Genomic DNA, 12,507 nt, shown 5'->3' on the forward strand with positions numbered 1-12,507 from the left:
TTTTTTGTTTTTTGTTTTTCTTGAAATGTTAACGTTGGCCTTGGTGACACCTATCAAAAATAAACAGGGTTATCATTAGAAACAATTTTTTTTGGTTTCCTAAATTAAACAATATAACGGTAGTTAATACGATTAAAACGGCCTATAAGATCTATAAATTAATTTTAAAGTATTTACAACATAGTTATTATTGTATAGTCTATCCAGTTTTGTACACACGTCATCTAAATTTGTGTCATCAAAACGTCGCAATGTTGCCATATAAACTCTGTGTTTTAATTCAGTTTGGCATCGATATACAACAAAATTCTAATTCTATTCTAAAAATATATAGATAATTAATACTATTAAAACGGCCTATAAGACCTATAAATTAATTTTAAAGTATTTGCAACATACGTTATTATTGTATAGTCTATCCAAAGAAGTTTTGTACATACGTCATCTAAATTTCTGACATCAAAATGTCGCAATGTTGCCGTATCAACTCTGTGTTTTAGTTCAGTTTGGCATTAACATGCAACAAAATTCTAATCTAAATAAAATATTTAAACAAATATAGTGTTACAAATATAACTTGTTTTATCATTATATTAGATCTAATGCATATATTATAGGATGACGTAATTACAATTAAGTATACAGTTATAATAGTTTGTAGGTTAGGGTTATGTTTGATTACATTTATATTGAACTCTTTTCCATATCTCCTATGAGTTAAAGTTCTAAGCGCGTTTTTTATCTAGTTCTATCCCGTGGAGGCCTAATCCACCTAATTAACAATTGTATATCCAAGTAATATATTTTACTTCCATTAGAGAGCATATTTACTTTTTTATGCTAAATTCTTGTGTCCTTCGTTACACTGTTTCCTTGTAAAGCCATCTTGATATCTCTTTAGTATTTCTCTTTAGTTTGTTATCTTAATGCCTGTACATATCTTTCTTGATAAAACTAGATTTAATTACTACATTCTCCTTAATGCATTTGTCATATCGGCAAAACAGTTACTATTCTTTTTCTCCTGACAGAATTTAACCAAATGCTCATGTATATTCTAAATAGTTACACGCATATCTGTGCACGTAAATCTTGTACACTTTACAATAACATTTCCTACAGTTATAATATACTAATTACTAATCACCTTTACTTGTTTCAATCTTATTCAGAAAGTTTCATTTGAGTGAATAACTAAGCTGTTAATTTCCAGTCTATCTAATATTTGTTGACAGTTCCATCATCTGCCAAAAAAATGAATGTTGAAATTTATCAAAACAAGTAAAGCATTAAAATAAAGTGTTCTGGTTTATAACCTCTTATCACTATTGTTTTGAAGAATTTTGCATACGTTTGACAACCGGATGACTTTGGCAGACTAATTCGGTTACACGTTTTGAACTAGAATAAAAAGAGAAAGAAAATACCGTCTGATTCTATAACGACTTTACAAATTGCGGCGGGCAATACATTAAGCATCTTGATGATGTTTGTACAAAACTTCTTTGGATAGACTATATTAAATCAAATCGGCTACATTTGTAAACAACTTCATGTTGAAGCCTCACTGGCGGCTTCACTTTTCAGTCTCGTCATGTCGTTTTCGAAAAACATTTCGACAGTGTTTTAAAAATGCTAGAATTTGTACCGAGCAAATCGCATTTTTGCCAAGTTTCTTGTTTTTTTTACTTAATATTTCGGTGCAATTTTATTTCAATTTCAAGAAATAGACGGCAGAGGGCTATCGAAACAAGAGTTTAGTTCTGGAGAATCCCCGCATGCACACGAGGATTTGAATTTGCGACGTCGTCAATTGTTGAAAATTATACCTATATATGAAGAAAATAATATAAATTATCTTGAATTCACAAGTCAACATATTATCATAGGACCTAATATTTCTGTTGAAGTTAAAATGTTTCGGTACATATATAAAAACAAGAAATATAATATAATATAAAAATTGTATGTAATATGAAGAACCTTTTATCAACATCTTTCATTTTAACAGTTCTAGTAAATTATTGATATACTTCAAGAGTATAATATATATTCTAGAATTTACAAATTAACTTAAAATCTCACTTGAAACTCAAGACTAAATTTAACTAAGTTTAATATGTATTATTTGATCTTCATATATTATGTCTTATCTAAACTTTTATAAACATATTCAATTTTGTACGGTAACAAATATAATTTATTTACCAATATATAAACACATAAGTATCCATTTATCTTTAAAATTACTCAATAATATATCTTGCACGGCACTAAAAGATACCTTCATTGTTTCCTCATCGAATCTCTTAACATCCATTGGTATAGAATTGAGTTCAATTTGAAAAATTAAAGTAAAAATAGAATGAATATGCTGGATGGAATGTTCTCATATGTTTATTCAGGTTAAAAGTGTTATAATAGCTTTTTGACAATAATCACAGATCCATGATTTACCCATTACTGCTTACTATTTATAATCAAAATATGAAACTATCGAGGTTTACCGAATACCGATTGGGATTCTCCAGAAATAGCCACTATTGTCATCGAATGCTGTGTGAAGTTTATTGTAACCATAATCCATCGATTTCAACATGTGAATACAGGTTTCAACGTTTAAAAACTGGCGATTTTAACATCGGAGACAAGAATTATTCCGGATAGTCAGAAAAATTCGAAGACGTGGAATTGAAGGCATTACGAAGATGGTCATGTGTGAAAAGTTGCTTCAACAGCAAAATTGGAAAAAAAATTGCATCGTATTATTATTAATGAAGAAAAGATCCATTACGATATTCCAAACAAAAAAAACATGGTGATCATCTGGTCATGCATCAACATCAACAGCAAATCTATGTCATCAAGCAAATGCTCGCATTTGGTCGCATCAGTTTGGTGTGGTATATTATGGGCTAATAAAACCTAATGGATCCATCATTGAGGATAGATGTCGACTACAATTTATGCATTTGAGCCGATCACTGTGCCAAAATCCGCCGCAATACCAGCAAAAACACAACAATGTAATTGTTCAGCATGACAACGTTCGACCACGTGTTACAAAACCGGTGAAAACATACCTGGATATATTAAAATAGAGAGTGCTAACTCACCCATCTTATTTTCCAGACCTTGCTCTTTAGATTACCACTAGTTCCAACGTATAAATCGTGAATTGTTTGAGTAGCCCTTCACTTATTATGAAGATGAAAAATAAAGAAAAGAAAGGAATTCTTAAATTGTTTTAAATATGGGGGAAAAACGGCTATCGGTGTACAATATTTTGGATAAAATATACACATAAAGTTTGAAACCTTTTTTAAACTAATTTATAAGCACGATTATTAAAAATAAATGTTAATGGATATTTTAAAACACATACGAAATAGTAGTGTATAATTTCTGTGAATATGAAAACTGGTAATCCCCAGGTATTTGTTAAGACATCGGTGTCGCTGTGTAACAATGACAGCCAAAAGAAATAAGGTTAAGTTTAAGAAATAATCAATGTAGGAACATAAATTAGAGAAAGTTTTACTTGGTAGGTGACGATTCTATCTTAAAATTACATCTTAATAGTTAAAAAACAGAAAAAGCGTATATAAATTAAATAAGAAAAAGTAACGACAGTGAAGAAACATCTTGGTAATTCCCACGAAGGAACGACCTGAACGGGTAAATAAAACCAGTTAATACTCTAGATCAGTAACATTAACGTTGAATATCTTTAAATAACTCAGCGGATATAGAAGCAATCTAATTTAATCGTACAAAAACCCAAAAGAAACAGTTCATTGGGGGATTTCCGAAGTATGCGGTATATAATTGGTCGCAATTTTATTAATAAAGATCGAAAAAATTATCGTATGGATGAATGGCCTTCATCGTCATCAAATTTTTATTAAACTCTTTGTTTTTTTGCGCATTTTATTCATCGTTTATATTTTTAAAATCATTTTCAGTATACTGCATACATTCTGTATAAATAATTGTTAAAAATATTTATAAATCATAAATCATCTATTATAACGATATATAAAGGAAATTTTATGATCTTAACTGACTCTAACAGAACAAGATAGTCACATGGAGCTATACCAGGTGAGTATGTTATATAGTGGATTACTTTTTTGACTTTTTATGTTCACTTGACTTGAGTCATGTGATCTTGTTTATAAAGTTATAAACAAGTTATTCATTTACATATCGCTTATATCTATGCATGTTATACCTTAACAAAGATGGTTTTTTGTTAAATAAATCTTCCCATAATATCGCCTTGGTATACAGGACCCACGAAGATTGGATTTGTTGCTATGCCGTTAGAACGTAGCAATGCTCTAATTATTGTCACTAAAGTTTTGAAAAATGTTGTAGGCCTTTGACAATGAGAAGGAATAATTCGGTCTGAGTTTAAAACGTATTTTATATTTTTACAAACTACTTTTGGCAATATATTCGTCGTCATCTGTGACAGGAATTGGTTATTTTATTAGAAAGACTTCTTTTGTTAGAATAGTTTGTAAGACCATAGATAGACACACGATAGATAGGCACACTTTTTTTGCGAAGGTCTAAACTTCAATCATCAAACTTTATTTTTTTTAAATTAGCTTTGACATAAGTTTACAACGTTTGCCGATTTATAATCTCTAATTATAATCACTAACGTTTTGAAGCTTTTTGCGGACATTTGGCATTCATCAGACAGCTTTCTATCCCTTTTTAAGTAAGAGAAAATGAAACGGACAATCTGCGTGTTTAAAACGGATTTTACGTATTTACAAACTGCAATTGGCAATATATTGTTCATCTATGAAGTATATTGGTTGTTTTATTAGATGGGCTATATATAATATACTTGTAAAACAATCCCAATAAATAATTAGCCTCAGGTTCTCTCTTGAAGCTTTCTCTTAGGATCTTATTAATTCCTGACCTAGACAATGATCTCCCAACACGTTTTTGCCAAAAACCATTAAGCTTAAGTTCTTTGAAATACAACAATTAGTTGATGCCGAGCATAATGAGAAACAATACAATATATGGGTCGCTGTTGATATTGCCCATAAAAAGAAGTACACACAAGCACCATCTGCAAAAATATACAAAGGCACGTACAAAGTTTTCACCTTTTTTTATCTAAAATAATCAGATATTTGTGTATAATTTTATCGCTGAGCTGATGTGATGGAAAATCGGAAATCGTCGTTGGACCAAGCCCAAACATACAAAATAATAATATAATTTTGTGACAAATACACAAAATTAAATTACGAACAAAACGAATCTAATTTGTTGCTTGTACCGACTTCAAAGTAAACAGTTGGTAGTAGTTAAAATAATATTGTAAATAGATAAATAGGTCTGGGTAGGTATTAAGCTAAAACATGTGTATATAGTAGAATATAAAATACGTGTAGTAGATAGGATAAAATAAGGTTTGTGTTTATTTTTATTTAGTTATTACAACGATTATAATGTACATATTTTATATTAAAAGGTTTTTTTTTGTGTTAAAAATCTAATTTTGATTATTTTTTACCTTTTAGTGAGTTCTTTGTTTATTTTTTAAAGTCGGGTCAACTTTTTTGTTAAAAATATTTTATTATTTCAATTTTATTCGTTAACAAAATATGACATCAGAGGTCACATGATCACATCAAGTCACATGATGCGCTTGAGTGATAAAATCTGTTTATCATCGACATATATCGCAATGTTTTACACCAAAATATTTTCTTTACAGCTACCTATAATGCAAATCTAAACTAACCAATCAAATTACTATATTACAGATATATTACAACTGAACGTGTATATCATATTATTAACGAATATTTGGGTATGAAAAAGCTCGCGCGAGCTCACTTTTGACCAAAAACAACGACGAGTTGTTGATTCGGAGCAGTGTTTGAAGATGATCAAGTGTAATAAACCCAAGTTTTTGCGCCGATATGTGACAATGGATGAAACATGGCTCCATCCTTTCACTCCGAAGTCCAATCGACAGTCATCCGAGTGGACTGCACACGATGAACCCGCTCCAGAGCCTGGAAAAACGCAACAGGCGGTTGACAAGGTTATGGCGTCTGTATTTTGGGATGCGCATGGAATAAGTTTCATTGACTACCTTGAAAAAGGAAGAATCACCAACAGCGGCTAATACATAGCATTATTGGACCGTTTGAAGGACGAAATCGCCGAAAACCGGCCTGATTTGATGAAAAAGAAAATACTAATTCACCAAAACAATGCACCATGTCACAAGTCAGTGAAAACGATGGCAAAAATCCATGGATTGGGCTTCGAATTGCTTCCTCATCCACGGTATTATCCAAATCTGGCCCCCAGCGACTATTTCCTGTTCTCAGATCTCAAAAGAATGCTCGCTGGGAAGAAATTTTCGTCGAATGAGGAGATGATCGACGAAACTGAGGCCTCTTTCGAAGCAAAGGACAAACCGTACTACAAAAACGGTATCGAAAAGTTGGAGGGTCGCTATAATCAGTGTATCAGCCTTGAAGGGAATTATGTTGAATAAAAAAACTAACTTTGCCAAAAAAATGTGTTTTACCAGTGTGGGCCGGGGACTTTTAAATTGACCTGTTATTCATATCTCATCAGAGCATAGTTTAGAAACAAATTCAGAGATGCGGATTACAAAGAGAATGCTTCTGTGACGAAATCGACCTTTTGGGTAGAAGACGCAGCGAAGAGCTGATCCGCAGAACTAATACCGTCCTGGGCTGTCGCCAACTGTGACCAGAGTTGGTGAAGAATATTCGAGAGAAGTAGACACTCTCCCAAATCGCAGGCTATGAATTGATGATGCTGATACCTTTTATGCGCCTGGTTGATGACACCCACTATAAGCACTATTCGCTATAGGTCTTCTGTAATGTTTTTAGTAGTTTGATGATTTCATTTCAAAATATTGTTTCTTCTTTTTAAGTAGACCTTTGGATTTCCATCGTCTTCTTAGTAAGCCTTGAATTCTGACAATGAAAGTTAATAAAATACTTATAAGTTTGTTAATAACAAAATTTTATAAATTAGCATCAGGAAATTTATTATTACTAATATTTTCTAAGAAATTTTGTTAAGTGTTGGACCGTATTTAAACAAATTTTAATAATGTAGAAACAAGAATGGGTATTTTTATATATTTTTCCCTGTCAAAAATATGTATGACGAAGAAATGTTATAAATATTTCAGCAAATTTTATTACTCATAATTTATTCATAGGTATTCAAATAATTGATCGAAAAAATATATACGACTACCTTTTTTTCTATATTCTAATAATATTAACGATCAAAAAAACAAAAAAGAGATCTACTAGAATATGTTGGTTTTTAGTCAAGGTTATTTATCGGCTATATTTAACTTAAAAAAATAGAAAATTAGTAATAAAAATAAATAATGTTCCTTGTTTGGCCGTACGTTCACAAAACAAAAAATATATACAACAAAACATAATTAAAATTGAATTAATTAACTATACGTATCCTTTCGGATATGAATTTAATTAATATCAATAAGGACGAAACTTGTTGTTTATAGTACGTATGTAAAATAAATTCTAGTATATTTGCAATGTGAACGTGGAAAAAAGAGAAAAACAAAATAATATAGCAGTTGTTTATTGATCAAACTGCCAATTGTCAAATAATAATAAACAAAGATTAGTTCTTTATTCTTGTATGGAATTCAGAAAGATTTTAAAGGTAGTTATGTTGTAAAGATAGTCATGTAGATAATTCGAGAAACATGGCTTTCGATTTTAAATTATGTATTCAGTAGTTTGTGTTGTCATTGGATTTTGGATCTTCTAGAATAGGGATTGACGCTTAGCATCAAGATCCTAAATAAAATCCCTGATTCCTCACATGCCATTACCTATTAATGACTGCTTAATATCCTTCGCCAAGACTGTTGAAGTCATAGTGCAACATATCTGTTTTATATATATATATATATATATATATATATATTTTTGTGTTATTTTAATAACGATTTTGAATCAGAAAATAATTCTTAGCAATATTCAACTTTAACGTCATGAAGATTAACGCATAGAGAAATAAAGATTTAACTTTATAGGACATTTTGGGGAAATGTTTCGCGACGTCCAACATGTAGATGTCGTTACTTATAGCTTATTACTTATTTTAATCGCTGTGCTATGAGCCGCGACAGGATCCGATTGGTTCATTTCGTCTCTACTGCGCCTTTATTGTTTGTTTGTTCCAGGCGCCATTTTCAATGTGCTTAACTTAACGTTTAGAGATTAAATGATTAATTCATTAGTATTTATAAGACAGTATTATAAGTAAACTGAATTCTCTATCTAGAAAGTGTTGAGTACCCGGATACTCAGATAGTAAAGAAATACATACAGTCTTTAAATAATGGTTGATAATGTTAAAAATCCCAAACTGACTGGATTAACCATCAAAGAAATTTATAATCGTTACAGCGTATTCTGTTGTAAAGTTGAGGTACGTTTATTCATATTAATAATTATATAAAATACCAAGTATTTATTTTTTAATTTTAGAAATTAATCCCTTTCCGAAAGAAGCTACACTTTTATACTTGGATCAATTATTTGATAGTTGAAACTGCCCTAAAATAATAGCTCCTGAATGCAAACGTTTTAAGAGAGGATTAACCAAAGTTCAATACACTAGGAATTTTGGTTCAAAGAAGTTCAGAAATTAAATAGTGCTTAAATTTTATACCCCAAGTAAGAACAGATTTGAAAGAATAATTCATTAAAGAAAGGCTTAAGGTTACTTAATCAAGATCGAATCTATTTGGATTTGTTTTGGAACCATGAACTCTAGCATGTATTGAAGAATATACATCTCTCGGCTAGTATGTCTGACAAATCATTTAGAGGGCTCATACGTTATTTTTATTCATCTCATTTGCCCTTAGGAAATTGTGAAGTGGATTAGTTCCATACTAACGGGGGATGCTTTAGCAGGAGTTGAGAAATTGCAACTTCACTTTATACCTTCAATTGCAGATGTTCGTATATGAACACATGAGGCAAGATAATATCATACCACCAGAAAATTGTCTTATCATATGTCAGTAGTTCTTTGGTTAGTAACCTTTTCAAACGTCTTAAAAAAATCCTGAATGCAAACGTTTTAAGAGAGGATTAATCAAAGTTAAATACACTAGGAATTTTGGTGCAAAGCAGTTCAAAAATTAAATAGTGCTTAAATTTTAGACCCCAAGTAAGAACAAATTTGAAAGAATAATTCGTTAAAGAAAGGCTTAAGGTTACTTAATCAAGATCGAATCTATTTGGATTTGTTTTGGAACCATGAACTCTAACATGTATTGAAGAATATACATCTCTCGGCTAGTATGTCTGAAAAATCATTTAGAGGGCTCATACGTTATTTTTATTCATCTCATTTGCCCTTAGGAAATTGTGAAGTGGATTAGTTCCATACTAACGGGGGATGCTTTAGCAAGAGTTGAGAAATTGCAACTTCACTTTATACCTTCAATTGCAGATGTTCGTATATGAACACATGAGGCAAGATAATATCACACCCCCAGAAAATTGTCTTATCATATGTCAGTAGTTCTTTGGTTAGTAAACTTTTCAAATGTCTTAAAAAAATCCTGAATGCAAACGTTTTAAGAGAGGATTAATCAAACTTAAATACACTAGGAATTTTGGTGCAAAGCAATTCAGAAATTAAATAGTGCTTAAATTTTATGCCCCAAGTAAGAACAAATTTGAAAGAATAATTCGTTAAAGAAAGGCTTAAGGTTACTTAATCAAGATCGAATCTATTTGGATTTGTTTTGGAACCATGAACTCTAACATGTATTGAAGAATATACATCTCTCGGCTAGTATGTCTGAAAAATCATTTAGAGGGCTCATACGTTATTTTTATTCATCTCATTTGCCCTTAGGAAATTGTGAAGTGGATTAGTTCCATACTAACGGGGGATGCTTTAGCAAGAGTTGAGAAATTGCAACTTCACTTTATACCTTCAATTGCAGATGTTCGTATATGAACACATGAGGCAAGATAATATCACACCCCCAGAAAATTGTCTTATCATATGTCAGTAGTTCTTTGGTTAGTAACCTTTTCAAACGTCTTAAAAAAATCCTGAATGCAAACGTTTTAAGAGAGGATTAATCAAACTTAAATACACTAGGAATTTTGGTGCAAAGCAATTCAGAAATTAAATAGTGCTTAAATTTTATGCCCCAAGTAAGAACAAATTTGAAAGAATAATTCGTTAAAGAAAGGCTTAATGTTACTTAATCAAGATCGAATCTATTTGGATTTGTTTTGGAACCATGAACTCTAACATGTATTGAAGAATATACATCTTTCGGCTAGTATGTCTGACAAATCCTTTAGAGGGCTCATACGTTATTTTTATTCATCTCATTTGCCCTTAGGAAATTGTGAAGTGGATTAGTTCCATACTAACGGGGGATGCTTTAGCAAGAGTTGAGAAATTGCAACTTCACTTTATACCTTCAATTGCAGATGTTCGTATATGAACACATGAGGCAAAATAATATCACACCCCAGAAAATTGTCTTATTATATTATCAGTAGTTCTTTGGTTAGTAACCTTTTCAAACGTCTTTAAAAAAAATGTATATTTAAAGCCTTTTAATTGTACACTATTAAATGATCTTTCAGATAGAATGTTAAAAATGATATGCACCATATACTTTTGGATAAAACAGGTAAATATAATTTTAATAGAGAACGACTCAAAGTTTGCTTTCAGTATAAAAAACAAAATGCCAGAACTCTAACAGTTCCTATTAAATTGATTAACCTAAACAAATATGAAAAAGGGGAAAAAACAGAAGAAATAATTTTGATTTGTTCCAAAGTTCTTCGTTAGTGATAGTATTTATATTTTATAGATATATTTATTTTTGTACTATATTTATATTTTACACATAATTTGTAGTTTTACAGATTGTATTTACTTATTTCATTGAATTTTATTTAATAAATTAATTTCAGAAATTAAATTGTTTTTTATTTAAATTTTATTGATCAATTAAACGTGGTGTCAGGGCACTCACATGCCGAACTTTATCAACGGGCGATTCAAATGTCTTCGCAGCAAAATGTTTTCCTCACAGGTGTCTATAATGAAGATTTAAATTGACCAATCAAATTACTTGAATGGCCAATTTAACCTAATGTGGATGTTGAGTAAAGCAAAACTTATCTCCAGAGTTCCCTGTTGAGTTGTATCTCTATTACTCTATGAATTAACGATTCTCTGGATGACGCTGTGAAAAAAATATCTTTTAAGACCTTTTTAATTTAATGTGATCTATTTAAAAAATGAATTGTTTTAATTGTATTAACAAATAAAATGCAAAATGTAGTTTTTTAGAGTTGTTGTCAGGAAACAATAAAACGTAACACACAATCTCCATATTGACTTCCATATGGTCAAACATAACCTGACATTTTTTAAAGCGCCATTTGATCGTCAAAAACCAAACAACGACGGCAAATGCAATTTATTAGGAACGCATTTAGATGTAATTGAACAATTATTTGAAAAATCCACAATATATATTAAAATGCAATATAGTTCTCTGGTTCAGTGGGGAATAACATTAACATAAATAATTTAATATTATGTAACATGTCTATTCTCTAGCATATACGTATATTAACAATGTAACGTAATTGGCGTCAGATCGCGAACAAAATGTGACAGGTGTCAAGACTATTTATTATGTATATTTAAATAAAGTTAATTTATTCTTATTAAAAGTCAATAATACTTTGGAAGTGTTATAAAAGAAACAATTAGTAATGACCCAGAAATGTAGTATTAGTTAGTAATTAGTATTAGTTAATGGTAATATTTATCTGTTGCATTTACATTCTTGTTATTTTTTGTGCACATTTATTATTACTTTATTAGTTTCACGGGTAAATCAAGTTAGTATTTAACGAATGCTAAAGAATTTTAATTAACTGATCTATAAATAATTCAACATATATTTTGATTAGTACATATAAGATATATGATTATTTTTAAATAACACAATTTGTTAAGAAGAAATAACGAAAAAACTAAATAGATCGTTGAGTGATTGATTGCTCGAAGGACATTTATAATATGATGAATATTAATACGATTCAGATAACCAGAAATATTAATTATATAACTAATTCAGATGACCAAAGTTATGTGCTGTTGACGATTAAGATTAATAAAAGTTGATTTTAGGTATTTCTGCGTAGAAATATAAACTAGAAATAGGTCTGTAAACTATCATTTTCGTCTAGATTTTATGTGAAAAATAATTGGGGTCTATAAAATTAAACAAAAGACAATAATAAAATATACTCATTTATATTAATCTGATAAAAAATGAATAAGGCTTTTTTAATAAAAAGGCAATTTTTTTTATCAATTTGGTCCTTTTTCAAGCAATTTCAATTGGAATTTATATTAACC

At 30.2% G+C, this 12,507-nt stretch overlaps 1 long non-coding RNA gene across 1 annotated transcript; it reads left to right on the plus strand.

Moving 5' to 3' along the window:
• The first annotated feature begins 8,182 nt into the window (after positions 1-8,182).
• On the plus strand, positions 8,183-11,829 carry LOC143191878 (uncharacterized). The gene is made up of 3 exons (XR_013004654.1): positions 8,183-8,508; positions 8,568-8,756; positions 9,252-11,829. It is a non-coding gene; the product is annotated as an uncharacterized LOC143191878 (long non-coding RNA).
• The last annotated feature ends 678 nt before the right edge of the window (positions 11,830-12,507 follow it).

Source organism: Rhynchophorus ferrugineus, unplaced genomic scaffold (genome assembly GCF_030347505.1).
Source record: "Rhynchophorus ferrugineus isolate W39M unplaced genomic scaffold, kcgeb_rfMv2 rfM2, whole genome shotgun sequence".
NCBI lineage: Eukaryota > Metazoa > Arthropoda > Insecta > Coleoptera > Curculionidae > Rhynchophorus > Rhynchophorus ferrugineus.